We start from the raw sequence: 16,851 nt of genomic DNA on the forward strand, positions 1-16,851 counted from the left end.
AAGAGAAGGCTGAGGGGGGATCTTGTGGCCTGTTATAAACTAGTCAGGGGGCATCAGCAGGCATTGGGAGAGTCCCTGTTCCCCCAAGCACTGCCAGGAGTGACCAGGAATAACGGACACAAGCTGGCAGAGGGTAGGTTTAGGTTAGATATCAGGAGGCGTGACTTCACGGTCAGGGCGACTAGGGTCTGGAACCAACTTCCAAGAAAAGTGGTGCAGGCTTCTACCCTGGGGGTGTTTAAGAGGAGGTTAGACGCACATCTTGCTGAGGTCATTTGACCCCAGTACTCTTTCCTGTTATGGTGGGGGATTGGACTAGATGATCTGCTCAGGTCCCTTCCGACCCTACAAACTATGAAACCATGTCCCAACTGCACTACTAAAACCACAGGATTCAGCAGAAGCTGGCCTGGCCAGGATCACATGGAGCCAGATGAGAAGCCGGGAGGGCTGGTTTAGCTTCTGCTGATTCCTGTGAGCTGGCAATGCAGCCAGGGACCACGTGGTGATGGGTGGGTAGGGGGTGGGGAGAAGCAACAGCAGCAGGCAGGAAAACAGGGAAATGGTGGCAGCACACAAGATGGTAAGTGGCAGTGAGCGGACAGGTGGGTGTGAGCACAGCTAAGTGGGAGACCTGCGCTGGTGCCCCGGGGCAAGGGCCAGCGCAGGGCCAGAGCAGGACAGCAAAAACACAACGCCTCAGCTGATAGGTTCTGTATGGAGCTAGGCTGGTTCCCCCCTCTCCTGCTGGCACAGGCTAGCTCGTCTCCATAGAGCCCTTGGCAGCCCAGGCCCCATGCTCCCACCACCCTACCCTGGCCCCCTACTGGCCTTGGCCCCAGGTCACCAGCATGGGCCCTGCACTCATGCCCAGCTGTCACTGCACTCATGCCCACCTGCCCACTCACTGCCACCTGACTCGCTGCCCACCACCACCACTTGTCCTCACCCCCTGCCAGTTTGGCCTTGCTGCTATGGCTGCTGGGTCCTGCCACTTGTAGAAGATCCTGCCACTGGGTCCTACTGCCACTGGTGTCTTGTCATCTTTGACAGGCAACCAGGAGCAGATAATAATTAATTTTCTAAATTTCTGAGGAGCCCTGCGGACCAGATTGAATGGCTTGGTGGGCCAGATTTGGCCCGCAGGCTGTATTTTGCCTGTCTCTGCTCTAGCATCACAAGTATCATCCTCCCCACACTGGAAAATGGTGTTTGTGTTGCTTTAACTAAATTTTGTTTGAGGAGCTTTAGTTAAAGTACCTCCAGCACCATTTTTTCAGTGCAGGGACACTGATACACATGACATTCTGGGCACTTTAATTAGAGTGACTCTTGGAGCTGCTCTAGTTAAAGTGCCCTCTGCCCACTCCCGGAGCATGTGTATAAATACCCAACTTTTTTTCTAGAGCAAATCCTTCAAGGACTGAAATTTTCTATGCTTAGTTTTTAGCCCAAAAGCCCAAGAATAGATTTCTCAGGGGCTATTCTAATGTATGCTTAATGAGAATCTGTCCAAGCTTTAGCAATGACCAAAAACAACTGCCAGCCTATGACGGAAGCAGTAGCATCACTTTTTGTCTTTACAAAGTCCAGTTCTGGAAGTCCACTTACATTTTGCTGCTTCGTGAAGACTCTAAGGTAGACTTTTCAATACACTAGTAAATTGTTACCTTTCTCCCAAAAGACAATATCCCAGGCAGCATGAAGGAGATTTTGTGTTTCCTATAAAAATAGCCTGGAAAATTTCGGTTGTTATGGACACAAAATATACAAAAGAAAGATAAATGCAACCAAGATATAACACAACATCTCCCCTGCCTTTGGGTGCACCATGCTGTTTCCCCATTCCATGCACCACAAATCTGCCTTCATGCTGTTCTGCATCACATGGGCAGCCAGCTTCCTTTTTTCACATATTGAACTCTTTCTGTTAGGAACACATCATCAGAAATACCTTAACGACAGGTAATTTCAATGCTTGATCTATCTGTTCCCTTGTGCAAGTCTTTGAATAATAAGACGATCAAGGGTGTGAAGGCTAATGACTTTGCTAAAAACTGTTTCCGCTCTGGGAAAAACAAATCAAAAGCAAATGGTTTCTGGCCCTGAACCCTCAAAAATTCACTTCAGAAATTTTTCCATGGTGCTTCATGCTCTCATTCTTGACCATCAGCTGGGATCATTGGCAAAACTACCCATGATTCACTATGATCTCCCTTCACAGTGAGCAGAGGTAATCATCTTATACATACAGCTGGTTGTGGCGCATGATATGAGATGTACTTAGGGCAGGAACTAAGAACAGGGATGAGTGAAAATGCATATAACTCCTCTATAGCACCAGGGTCAAGCATCTGAACAGAAATATTTCAGTTTTCTAGTTTGCTGGAATATACTTTTGACCAGCTCTGGTTTTAATTTCATTGTTCCACAAATCAGGAAAAGGTGTCTGGACAGATGGGGTCTATTTATATACATATCTATCTTGCAATAAAAAAAAAAATGACCATTATTTGCTTTCTTGACCTAGATAGGACTTCAAGCAATGGAAGCTGACGTGCCTAGACAGGTCTGGGAAGCAGTAGCAAGAACAGAATGGACACTTTTTCTGCTGCCAGGTGTGGACAACTGCATAGCAACATTTCTATGGCAGCCTGTGATTTCAAGTCTGATTTGTGGACAGCCTGCTATGCATCTCTGCTCTCCTGTGTTACTAGGGTTTTATTATAGAGAAGCTTGAATGCTGTTCAGGTCCAGTGCTATCAGTTGTCAAGAGGAACTGAAGATGTTAGGTGGTGAGAGTCTTGGAGTCACACAAAAATCAGCCACACAGGATTTCACCTGCAGGGAAACTTGGCTAGGACATGCATGAAGCAAGTGCTCTAATTAAATAATACTAATAACAACAACAACATTAACAATAATGAACACCACCAAGTATTATCATATATGTTATTATTCTTATTTGTAATGCAGTAAGGACATAAGGGAAGCCAGACTGGATCATCTAGCCCAGTGCCTTGTGTCTCACAAGGCAGAAAGTAGGTGATAGGGCCAAGAATAGGTGTAGGGCCTATCTAGACTGATCCATCCCCATAGTGCTCTGTGCATTCATGTCAACTATCAAAGCCTCCCTGTGCATTCTTGTCAGCAGTGATTTTTGTCAGGGATCAAAGACTTTGTGCTCTAAAGCACTCTAATGACAAAATGAAAAAAAGAAGGCTTTGCCCCAAAGAAGTGTAAGGTATGTTATTGCCAAATCTGAAGCAATCAAGATCATTAGTTAGAAGTGGGGGGGAGGGGAGGCAAGGGGTTGGTTCAGAAACCAGCACACACACACAAACATACAATCCCCTGACTCCAGCAGCTGAGGCTTTAGAGAACTCAACAACTGTCTTCAGATTTGTCATGAAATCGCAAGAGTTGACAACACTGAAAACAGAAAGGAAACATTGCTGGAGATAGGCAAACAGGAAAAATAGGTAGTAACCCCAAGGCCCTTGAGGTCAAAGTCATAAAAAGAAGCCATCAGCCCAGAGGCTGAAGAACTACTGTCACATATTTTGGAGCCATCCTGACAGAGGTGATTTTAAAGGCAAAAACTGGAAGGGGAGGATAGGCCTTGAAACAGATGTAAGTAGCATTCAAGATTTGCGTTAATCCCTTGCACAGGGAAGAATTTAGTATTTCACCCTCTGTGCATTGCATAGGAAGGGGGAAATAGTAGTCAGGATATTCCCTGAAAGCCATTTTGCAACTCTTTTTCTTTGTAAATGAAATCTCTCCCAGAATTTGAAAAGTACATTTAAGAATAAATACGGGGTTTGAAGACAAAATCTTTTTTTTTTTTTTACTTTTCTGAGCATAAATAAGTCATGTGAGAGGTTTCTTAACTGGTGGTAAACACTTGTTTTTAGTTGTGATCTCCCATAAAAAAGCCCAAATAAGATTTTACAAAACTCCCCCCCGCCCACCCCGTGAAAAAAGGCTTTGCCTTAGGACTGAAAAAAGCACAAGAAATTTCAGCCCAGAAGGTACTTATTTCACAGTTATAAGTACCTGAAAACAAGGGCTTATAATGGGAGTGTTTCATCAACTATAATGATAGCTATTTTTCCATAATATATTACGTATGTTGGCAAGAGGATAGCAATGCTGCAGTTAGTCATTGAGATTGCTTTTACCATGGAGAGGGGGGTCACTTCCCTAGGACAGCGAGAGTGAGAACAGTATTTTGATTGGCTTAATACAGAATTTGGGCTAATTTAAAATGAAAAGTGGATTATAGGGAGAAACCACAGAGCAGAGAATAGTGTATAATGGCTTGATATAGACAAATTGCAATAACCTCCTTTCACATTGTCCCCACCGTACAGGATTGACATAATGTGAATAAAATTTGTAGGGTTATTTCAGTGCCTTAGTAAATGTGTCTTAGTCCTGTTATTTTAAAGAGAATAGGCAAGTCACATAACCATGTATTTCAGCCAAAAGAATATGAACCCAAGTGAACAGCAACTTTTATTTAAATTGAAGATTACATGCTGGAATTCTGTACCCATTAGTACTTCCTCTTCCCCCATAAAGCACCAGTTATGCAACAGTAACTCTAAGTACATTTTAATTCAACATGTCACTTCTTAACAATTCTTGGACTAATTCATCTGAATGTTTAAATCTAAATCATATATAGTACCTGAGGGTCTCCTATATAATAGTGATCTTTTTCCTTATCAGTACAGATACGTGAAAGAACAATGGTGAACGGTGGCACGAAGATGTAAGTAACGTAGTGCAGGAAGTCCCAGTCCACTTGTGATTGGACTAGATCCAGGAAGTTTGAAACAGCTGAGAACTGAATTCAGATTTCTTCAGTCCCAATCCAGACTTCTCACTGCAAGACCATCCCCCTTATGGCTAGGGACAGAAGTTACACATAAACCCCTTTAAGTGATCAGAAAACGGTTTAAAACTGTAACAGAAGTTCAGTGCACATAAACCAGTTTCAAAATGGTTGAAACTGGTTTAAGTTAAGCCTGGTTGAAAGTAATACCAACTTAACTGATTTGGGTCAAAGCGGTTTACGAAACTTCTGTCCCAAGCCCCTATGTTCAGATGCTGAGACACACTTTACTTGAAATATTCCCAAGGATTTGTGAAGGGAAGTCATGTCAACATTTTTTCTCTTCTTTACTAACAGTACCACACCTGTTCGGAAAAACAAAAAATCACCATGGCAATGTTTTGGGGGTTGTGTTGATTCATTGAATGGACATGAGATTAGATCCCTAATTCTCAATCAGGTGCCATGAGATCCTCTTAAGTGTGCCCTACAATATTAGCACTTTTTGGTGTGCAAACACCACGTAAGATTCACAAGGGAAACCCAGATATTTCAAAGAAGAATCCGTAGTTTAAAAAGTATTCTGACCTGTTGTGGTCTTCTGGAGTTCTCTCTATTAGTTTTTTTTCCATAGTCAAAAAAACTAAGTGAAAGCTAAGATTTGGACTTTTGTGATGGCACCTTTAATCCAAAACAATTGAGAGCCATTGGATTAGATGATGCTAAATCATAGAATCACTGGAAAACAGATCTGGAAGGGACTTCAGGAGGTCATGTAGTCCAGCTCCCTGTTCAAGGTAGAATCATCTATCTAAACCATCCTAGAAAAATTGTATTTTTTTGTCTAACCTCCTATTAAAACCAGCCAAGGATGGAGATTCCACAACCTTTCTGGTTCACCTGTCCCAGTTCTTGACCACCCAAATAATGAGACAGTTCTCCTTAATATACAAGTTGAATTTCCCTTGCTGCAATTTAAGACCAATGTTTCTTGTCCAGACTCATGGCCACAGAGGATAGTCTATCTACATCCTCTGAACAACCACCCTTCACATATTTGAAGATGGTTGGCAAATCTCCCTGTAGTCTGCTCTTTTCCAGACTAAACAATCCCAGTTTATTCAGTCTTTCTTCATAAATCATGCTGCTCAGCCTACTAATAATTTGTGTTGCTCTTCAATGGAGTCTTTATCATTTGTCCACATTTTTCTTGAAGCATGGGCCTAACAACTGGAGGCAAGACTCACCTCCAGGTGAGGCCTCTCTTTTCTTACACAGCACTACCCTCAGGGACACAGAATCATAGAAAAGTAGGTCTGGAAGGAACCCTAGGAAGTTATCTAGTTCAACCTCCTGCCCAAGGCAGGATCATCCCCATCCAAACCATCCCAGGAAGTGCTTGTCTAACTTATTTCTAAAATTACCACCCTGTGATGCTATGATTTTAATACCATTTGTACTGGGAAATGCTGAAATTGAGTATTTTGTCTCTATCATTTTGATTTCTTATATTTGTTAAAATACTTTCTGATATTTCAAAACCAGAAAAAAATATCATCCTATTCTCTGGGATATTTTGAAGGTTTAGTGCAATTTAGAACATCCCCCCTCCCCCCACACACACACACACTTTTTTAATGTCAGACATTCTCATAGAAAGAAATTATGTTTTCAATCCAGCTCTAATTATATTGTTACCATTCCTTTTCTCTTCCAGGAAAATCATTTCATAAAGTATACCCCCTTTTCTACTACAACAGAGATGGTGCGTTGTAGAGCAAACAGAAAACAGAAAAAATACCCTGATTTGCTTCTTCATCATATAAAAGGAGACCCAGAAGTGTTTTTCAACAGTTATTCTAAATGAGTTTATTTTCTGTTTTTTATTGGAAAATTAAATTTCACATCTTGTGTTTCCTAGAAGATCCTATGGATAATTGAAAGGCTTGGCAGATGCATTCCATCAAAGAAATGAAGTAAATGGATGCTGAGTCACTGAAGGGAAAAATTACTATTACTCAGACTCTTTAAAACTTTTGAAACCTAATTAACTAAAGTAAAAGTAAAGCTCATCTCTGAGATTCAGCAAGTCCACTGGGCTCCAGTTAAGTTAGAAGGGTAAAATGCAACCCCACCCCCCATAGACCACCAGGACAAATGCTCTGTTTAGGCTAAATTCAAGATCTAATATGCGATATACAAGGAACTGAAGTAGTAAATACGCCTTGTGCCAGTCCTACCCCAGGTGGGATTTCAAACCAAAACCTTCAAGCATGCTGTGTGATCATGTTTGCCATCCCCACATCTCAGAGCAGAGTGGAGGATGCAGAGTCGAGGATTTTGGTCACTCCGGGGGGCTGTGTAGGAATATTTTCTCCTTCTACTGCAATGGGCATAAGGCTTACCATTATTTTTTGCCTTCTTCAGAAGCATTGGGTATTGCGTGCTGCCAAGGCTCAGGATTTTGCCTGGAGTGTGACCGGGAAGTTCCTGGTTAGAGGGCCTTGCCCCTCCGCTCAGGGTGAAACTGATACCACATTTGGAACGAGGAAGGCATTTTGACCTACAGTTAGACTGGTACAAACTTGTGGGGGTTTTGCCTCCTTCTACAGCAGGGAGATCTCTCTTGGATCTCTTGAATGTAATTTTAGCAACCCTTGTAGCGGTGGGATGTTGACAGCCTTCATTTCCTTGTTTTACCTGTGCAAGGCTAGAGTGTCCTCCATGTTTTGGGGCAATATGACTTGTATTAGTGCAACTGCATTGATTTTGCAATTTAGAAATAAATTAGAAAAGCACTTGCTGGGACAGTTTGGATGGGGCTGACCCTGCCTTGAGCAGGGAGTTGAACTAGATGACCTCTTACAGTTCCTTCCAGACCTACTTTTCTATGATTCTGCCCCTGAGGGTAGTGGTGTGCTGGAAAAAGAGAAAAAAACCCAGCAAAACACGGGAAAAAAATTTGAAGAGAAAATAATAGAAGCTGTTCTTTCAGCATCAGGAAAAAGCAACAAAGGCCTTTTTTCATTTTTGCAGGTTCCTGCTGAAAGTAATTGGAAGCTTCCTCAAGATTGACTTATGGTTCAAGTGATCAGGCAAAAATAATTATTAAATAAATAATGTTGTACCTCTACTAACTAGTTTATGTCATGCCAGATAACTAAGTTTTACTTTAAATGGTTTGCCATATTCTTTCAATTGTGGCAGATTTCTTGGAGCAAGGCTGCAGGATGTTTTCAGAACATTAATTTTAAGCCATCTTTTTAAAATGACCTCTCAGTCAACCAACACAAGCTCAAGGCTGTAGATAATCATGAGGATTCTTTTAAGAGTAACGTTAAGAATGAAGATCTCAATAGACACCTCAGAGCTAGACCTTTGTATTTAAAGAATATTTTCTCTTTCTTTAGGCACTAAACCTGCTTTGATATTTTTAATGTAATAGATACTGTAATTCCTTCTCCCTTTTTAATTTAAATTTAATTAAAAGCTGGCCTTACTGACTTGCACTTTCAGGTACAAATTCCTCATCATGTTTACCCTCCAAATGCTTCCACTACCCTGAACACATTAAGAATATTAAGCAGTTAATCAAGTGTAAAAAGATTAATTTGTTCTCACGCAGCTTTCATCAATCTATTTTCTTTTTTTTTTCTTCTTTTTTTTAGCCTAGGAATATCCTACAATTAATCCCTCTGATTCCAAGTGCACTAATTCAATAAAAAACAGTCTATCAGTAGAATGTGGTTTTACTTGCTCCCAACCTTCGGGACTACAAAAGGAACCAAACAAGGAGAGAGTGCATTATCCTTAGTGGGTCCGTCTACACATGCATTAATATGTTTTAGATAATGCATATTAAATCTAGCACACTTCTAAACATGCTCCAGGGGTGGGAAGGGTGGTGCTTTAATTAAAGTGGTTCCAAGAGCCACTTTAATTAAAATGTTACAGCATCTTATGTATCAGCATTCCCACACTTTAAAAAGGTGGCAGGGCACTTGGAACTAAAACTTGTTTTAAAGCACAGGGAGATGCTGATACATAAGACACGGGAGACTGCTGGAGCACAGTAATTACCATGCTCCATCATACTCAATTAATCAAGTCTGCCAGCACATTGGAGCAGCCTCTGTGCTCATGCAGAGGCCCTGTCCATTGTGACGTACTACGAAAATGCTCATTAGCCTGTTATCATGCACATTAGCATAGTTTTTAAGTCATGCTTAATGCAAATTAGTCTATGTTAGTGCACATTAACTAAAAAGCATTATTTTAGTGATGCCTTAATGCACATTAAATAAGCCAATATGTATTAAAGCACATGTATAGATGCACCAAGTGAGTCTGATGCAAAGACTATTGCAAGTACTGGGATTCTCTCAATGGGCTCCAACAGGCTTTGGAGAAAACCCATGAGCCCCATTCCAACAGTTGTTCATTACTGAGGCAAAGTTCACTCTGTCACCTCACATAAAGAATAGAATTAGGCACTCTGTTCTGCAAAGGAATTCTTGGATGTGTTCTTTGTAGGATCAAGTCCAAGGGTTTGTTCATTCAAACCTTAACAACCTTGCTCCAAAGCTGTAAAAATACACTGGAGATTATTTACGTTCTGAACAAAAAGCTTCAGCCTTACCCAGTGACAGTAGCTGGCAATACAATAAAAAAGTACCAGAAAATCTTTTTTATATATATATTTCCCCACGTTAGAAAAGAATTTTGAATGTTGCTATTCCCCGTGTCCCACTGAACGTAGGACTGACATTTTCGGTTCCTCTTTTGATCATGAATTCTTTGACAAGGCTAGGTGCATAAACAAGAGCTATATGAACTAAACAAGCTTCTAGGGAACCAAGAACAAAACTCTAGGTTTTTCATCTACCGAGATATAAGATCCTAACCACTCTAGGTAATTGTAATGGAAGTTTCTGTATCTTTTCTGTTGCAAAACAAGTAAAAGCAGCATTCCCCACTCACATAAAACACAAAGGGAGTATTAGATCCAGCTGGGAGATGTGTCTTTTCTGCCCCCCCGCCCCCAAAAAAGGTTTGATGTAACAGAGTAGTTTTCTTTTCTCTTTTCTCTTTTTCTTTTCTTTTCTTTTATCATGAAAAAGTGTTGGGCTGGGTTTTTTTGTTTTTTTTTGTTTTTGTATTTTATGTCAGAAATAGAAAAGCACATTTTTCTTCACCTTTTAATCACAAAAAAAGCAACCAATTCATTTCCTTTAGGTGAAAACCTCAAACAAATCTCCAAATTAGAACTCTTTATGGCTGTCCCAAAAATGGTGAAAAAGACTATCCACATATTTAATTTTGTTCTCTCTTTTTGATCAACATTGAAAAAAATGGCAAAAATATATATTTCCAATGGGAATTTACCATCTTTATCAAAAGAGCCACTTTCTGACAATAGACTCGTTTTTTAAACTAAGCTTTTTATTTTCACTCATAGGTTACAGGACACTAACAATTTTTGGTTTTTTTTTAGTTTAAAGTGCAATATATTTAAATGAGAATGAGGAATCCAATTTTCTTGTGTAAAAATAAATACAAGAGGTGATAATTACAATAGGTTTAGCACTCCAGCATGCAACAGTCATGAAAAGGAAGTTTTGAAAGATTCAGTTGACAGCTGTCTACATGAATTGGCTCATATCCAGGACTGTCATAGAATTGTAGAATCTTAGAAAATTCAGGTTGGAAAGGACCTCCGGAGGTCACAGCTAGTCCAGCCCGCTGCTCCAAGCAGGACCAACCCCAACTTCACATTTCTAAATATGGAAAAATTGAATATTCTCCCCACAACAAAAATAATTCCTAGGGAAATGGTGGGATCTTCTTCCCTGGAGGTTTACAAGAAGAGATTGGATGGAAACAAAGAATCCTAACTACAGGCAAGAAGTTGGACTGGATTACCCTTAAGCTAGGGACAGAAATGACACATAAAGTGGTATATGTTATCAGAAACCAGTTCAAACATGTAACACAACAGTTCAGTGCACATAAACTGCTTTCAAAATGGATAAAACTGGTTTAAGATTAGACTTCACTGATTTAGGTTAATTTATTGAACTTCTGTCCCCGATCTCCTCCAGATTCAAGTGAACTCATAGTCCCCCAGCATCCCAGGATGCTTTGAACCTCACCCACAACCCCCACCCCCCTCCCATCACAGGGGCTAGCCTTCCCAAGCTATCTTCCCCATCTGAGCAGGAAGGTGTGCTCAAGTGCCCCCCGTCTTCTAACCTGGACCACTGCAGGCATGAGGCTGCATTTCCAGAATCAAAAGTGACTGTCTGTTCACTTGCTTATTGGTTCAATCTATGCAGTTTAGACTAACCTGAAAAGATTAAATCAATTCAGCCTCTGGCTTTTTTGACTGTGTGTAGGTAGCCTTGATGCCCCTTTCCAAGAAGTCCATGATTCTATGACGTGTCCTCACCATTAGAGGTGGGCAAAATGAGCCCTATTCAATTCAGATTTGGCCTGAATCAGGGACAGTGATTTGATTAATTGATTTGGATCAGTGTCCCTGATAGACACTGCTTTAAAAGTTTTTTCTACTTACCTTGAGGTACCAGCATGGCTTATGAACAGTGAAATGCTTGGGTGGATGAAATGTCCCACAGGAGTGCAGGGAGGCCCTCCACATGCTTGGCAGTGAACCCAGAAGTGGACTGGAAGTCCTTCTGGACTACTTCTGGATCCACCGGGGAGTGCACCGGGGGTTTTCCCCGTGCTTGCCCCAGCTCAGTGATTGGCCATAGGGGAACCCTGGATGCGCCCTGCCCCCCCTCCAGACCCAGGAGGCACCAGTCACTGAGCCAAGGAGGCTGTAAGCGTGGGGGGGCTTTGCACTCCCCAGCAGACCCGGAAGTGAACCAGAAGTGCTTCTGATCCACTTCTGGATCTGCTGCTGAGCACACTGGGGAGCCCCCCACACTTCTGTAGGACACTCCATGCACCCCAGCGTCACAGCATTCACGAACTGGCTGCTACCTAGAGATATGTAGAAAAACACATTTAAAGCTGTCTCTATGTCCGAATTGCTGAATCTCTCTGAATCTCTCCAAATTAATTTGGAGGACTCCGATGCAATTCAGAGAGTTTAAAGGGACCTCCGGTTTGATTCAGATTTAGGCAAAATCTATGCTGAATGAAAATGGGGACCAAAGCTTCTCACATCCCTACTCACCATTACAACTTATTTTAAATTCAGGCAACATCAAGCTTTATCTGTAGGGGAAAGTGAGTGAAGAATTAACAAAAGTATGTATTTACCATTCAGAGCCACTCCTTACTAGCCTCCCACATGGATACTAAATGCAAGGTAACTTAACCCACTTTCCAACTGCAGCAAGATACCTTGACCAGGCAAGTTTCAAAGTGGAATAAGGTCTCTTGTTAGAGCTTACTGGTACATGCCCAGCACCACACTAAAGTAGCTGCATTTCTTCTGCTTCAAGAGATGGAGCATTCAAAGTGGAAATAGCATGATCACTACTGCCCACACCTGGGACAGGACCGAGGTGGTGCAGAATCTCCTAGAAGTAGCCATACAGGGACATTGTTTGGAGTAGCTAGTATGCTGTATATTCACAGTCCACTTTCTGTGCACTAAACAAGAGGCTGCAAAGTGGGGGAAAGATGTGGCTCCAGGAGTAGAAGCCAGTGACAGTGGTTTATTAATCTGGGTATTGCCACAGAAGAGAAGGGACCGGGGTTGTAGCTGGCTCTGTTCTTACAAAGCCTTTTCTGCAACTTTTATTAAATATCAGTTGAATAAAATAGTTCAATGGTATTAAAATAGTTCTGGGGCAAGGACTGTACAGCAGTCCCCCCTCCCCTTTTCTTTTACCTAAACTGCTCATCTGGAAAAGGAGGAAGGGACAAAAAAATTTACTGCATCATTTATAACATAGTTTCTAAAAGAGCTCATTAAGTGGGACATCCTTAACTCTGTGGCATCCTCATAATTAAAAACAACACTTTGCCTTGCTGTAGTGTCTTCCCATTATAGCCTCTAAAATACAGTAGAAATATTGAACAAAGTATTACTGTTCTTCATTTACTGATGGGAAAATTGCAGTGTAGCCAAATTAAGAGATTTTCCTAGATCCAGAAAAAATAGGCAATATGAAAAAAAGAAGCCAGGAGTCATTCAGATAAAATGGTAGGGGTTCACAAAGGGTGTTATAAAAACCTCCATAAGTAGGTTAGATAAATACACCTCTGACTCCCAGTTCCAAGCTCACCCCTAAAGACCAGACCCCTAGTCTTAACAAGTTAATTCCCTGCTAACCAGATGTGAAAAAGAACTGTTTTCTCTCAATGCTATGGTCTTAAAAATATTTTGGTGTCATTTAAAATAACATATCATTTTTATCATCCATTTAGCTCTTTGTATGCTATTAGAATGACTGAATAATAGTCCCTACAGTAGGCTAATATTACTGTCTCTGATTCGGAAAGAAATGTTTGTGCACCCTGATATTTCAGATGGTGAAGGTAGGCTGATTTCCCAGGGTGAAAACACAAGAACTATGCAAGGAAGTAGAGACCTAAAAGCACTGGTGATGGAAACACCAGATATTGATGGGGACAACAACTTTTATTCCTAATTTCATAAATAAGAGCAGGAGGAAATGTGTATTAAGCAGTCACTACTATTAAGATTTTGATCATAATTATCAGATGCTTCAGTGAAGGCTTTATGGGAGCCTGTACATGGGCATGAAGGATGCTCCAACTTGCTGTAATTACAGTGTGTCAGAGTAGACTCAATTAATCAAGCCCATGGTGGTAATTACCACACTCCAGCAGCCTCGTGTATCAGCAGCCCTGCACTTAAAAATGGTGGCAGGGGTGCTGAAATTAAAGCTCGCCAAACGATATTTAGTTCAAGTGTCCCCAGCACCATTTTTAAGTGCAGGGACACTTATACACAAGGCACTGCAGTGCCTTAATTGGAGAAGCTTTCGGAGCTACTCTAATTAAAGTGCTCCCTCCCCTCCCCCCAGCATGTGTAAAAGTTCCCTACAGTACTGGGTATTCTGCATGCGCATAATAAGAGATAATCCCTCCCCAGAACTGCTTACAATATGTCAGAGGCTGTAGCATTCATAATTTTTTTAAAAGAGGATAATTTTCTTACATGTATGTATGGCTTTGTGTTCCTAGCAGACTTCAACCACTACTGAAATGCAACTTCTTCTGAGGTGCAACGTGACAGTACGTAGTAACACTCCACTGCCATTTATAGTAGAAGGTAAAGAATGCTATACTTAGTGGTGATATCTTTTATTAGACCAACAAGATCTTTGCAAGCTTTTAGGCACAAACACCCTTCATCAGGCATCAGAGAAAAGATTGTAAAAGTTCTCTTGGGTAGAAATGAAAGTTCATATTTCATAGGATTTCACAGAGGAGTCAATAGATGGAAAACTTCTCTGGGCAGGCAGTTCATAGCTGGTATGGAGCCTCTCACCTCCCATGAAGATCTGTGATAATACAAATTACCATGAGACAAAGGCAGGAGCAGGATCTCAGGTTTCAGGTGGTCATAGTTGCTTCCTGCTTGGGAAAATATGAAGATTTCATTTTTAAAAATTGGCTAAAATTGTCTCTCTTCCATGTGTCAGGTATCCAGGTTTAGTGAAAAGTGCTGAGAGAACTTAAAAGTAGCATAATACCATTACCAACACTGAAGTCAGACCAAGACACTAGATTCCTACTCCTACAAAAAGTGCATTGAAATATTGGTGCAGAGTTGCTTCCTAAAAGATTGGGCTGTTTGGGTTGACATTCCTGAAAGAGGGATTTACCTGCCTGACTTCTGTGACCACCTTGGTTCTAAGACTGATTAAGGACAGTGTATTCTCTAGGTGTAACTCATTCATTCATACTGATTTTTCTTTCCATGAGATAGACACCACCAAGTCCCTACCAGCTGCTATTGCTCAGCAGATGAGTAATAATAACATCAATGTTAAAGGACCACAAGAGTTTTTTGTTATGAAGGATCATTGCTGTGATTCAGGCACTAAATGGACACTCAGGAAATCTGGTCACTTCCTTCTTCACTTTCTCCTGTGCCTCAATTCCCCTTCAATAGAAAAGGGGAAATAATGATTTCTTTCTTCTACCCTTCATCTACTGTCTCTTAAGGTTGTGAGCTCCTCAGGACAAGGGCCACTTCTTACTATGGGTATGCTTATGTGGTTTCTGCAGCATGCACCATCAAGTAGCATGGCCCCATATCTGCTCCACGCAAATCAAATCCCAAAATGAGACTGTGGAGCCTGGCTGGTAGCACCCTCCACCATCGCTCATAGGCGATTTCCAATGTACTTGAGAGCAGCAGCAGAAGAGCCCTCATGATGACTTCACTGCCTCATTTCCAGGTTTGATGTGCATGCAGAAGGTGGTGGGTCGATGCTTCCAGGGTGCTGTGGAAGCTGTATAGACACAGCCTATGCATCTGAACAAGGTATAGGCCAGGTTTCACGTGGAGACCTCTTAGCATTATAGCTGAGGATTACTGCCATGTCACTGAATTTTGGAGACTTAATCTTCATTTTGTTGGCACTGCCGTTGAGCTGACATGTCACTGAACTGGCAGAAGCAAAGCTACCTAGAAGATGGGCAGGACTGTAGGCCAAATCATGGAAACCTCTTTGGCTTAGGCAGGTTGGAGTCCTGAGGGCTGGATTCCTGTCAAAGATTTTGAGAATGCAGTCGCAGCAAAGGGCAGAGGTTAAGAGAATATGGCAATACCACCATTGGACTACATTTTTACTGGAGATGGACCTGAGCTGAAGGCCTAGGTGTGACCATCTAGGTCAGTGGTGATGCATAGGGGGTGCATGGGGGTGCATGTGCACCCCCTGACCAGTCACACTCGCCACTTAGGCAATGGGCAGGGGGGTAGGTGGGAGCGCCGGTGCTCCTCCTGCAAGTGCTGTCTCGCAATCGGTCATGGCAGACCCCCCTCCCAGTCAGTGGGATTGACCATGGGGGGACTCCCACCAGTTGCTGACTGGTTGCTAGGGGGGCATGTGTCCCCCCTGACTAAGGTGGCACTAGTCGCGCATGATCTAGGTTGAAATACTGCAATTCAAATCCATCTTTTCCTGGGGCTCTAAGACCCAATAGCTACAATGGACTCTATCCACCTTGTGCTATTTCCCCATGGTTGAAAGGAATATGTGGGCAAAGGATGGTGAAGGGTGAAAAAGCATGTCTGACTCATACATGCCTACAAACCATGCTTTGAATAGTAATGCTTACAAAGCAGGGACATTACTTTATATTTTCCTCTTATTCTCAACAAACAGGACTCAAACCAAAACCATTTGAAATCAATAGGACTGTTTCCTCTTCAAATCAGGCTCATAGGAGCTCTTCTTTCTGCTGTAACGGATGACAGTGTAAATCGGCAGCATCTCAGTGGCGTTATACTGATGTGAGAAGGGAATCAGGTGGGTTGTTTGTCAACCTATAAAATAATTTCTTGCCCATTATTGCTTATAAATATGCTGACAAAGTCCTTGACTACCAGGTTTTGAGCACGCTAGAAATCAATCCAGCAGGATCGAAGCAGAAGTGCTATCCTTGCTGGTATAAATTCTCATCTGTCCATCAATAGCACTCTGACAAGCTGAGATCTGCCCACCAGAGTCTTTTCTTCTGGAACAGGAACTGTAGCTATCAGCACAGCACTACAGCAAATGTTGTTTGCTGCAACAAGCACATCAGGAAAAAAACTAAAAACACTTAAGAATTTGTGGAGAAGAATAGCCAACATTTTTTTAAAAATGCCTCTACTCCACCAAAAAAAGTAAAAACAGTGTGAGCTTCTATACGGAGGAATACGCTGGAGTCTAAGAGGCAGCATTCAGCTGGCAAAGGCTAAGATGCGTGTACTAATTTGGTCTTAGCCTTTATGTGGGGAGGAAGGAAAAAAGTTAATATTTTAATTTAGACTTGGTTTTACAACTACA

This window comes from Crocodylus porosus, unplaced genomic scaffold (assembly GCF_001723895.1).
Source record: "Crocodylus porosus isolate Cpor-Errol unplaced genomic scaffold, CroPor_comp1, whole genome shotgun sequence".
Taxonomy (NCBI): Eukaryota; Metazoa; Chordata; order Crocodylia; family Crocodylidae; genus Crocodylus; species Crocodylus porosus.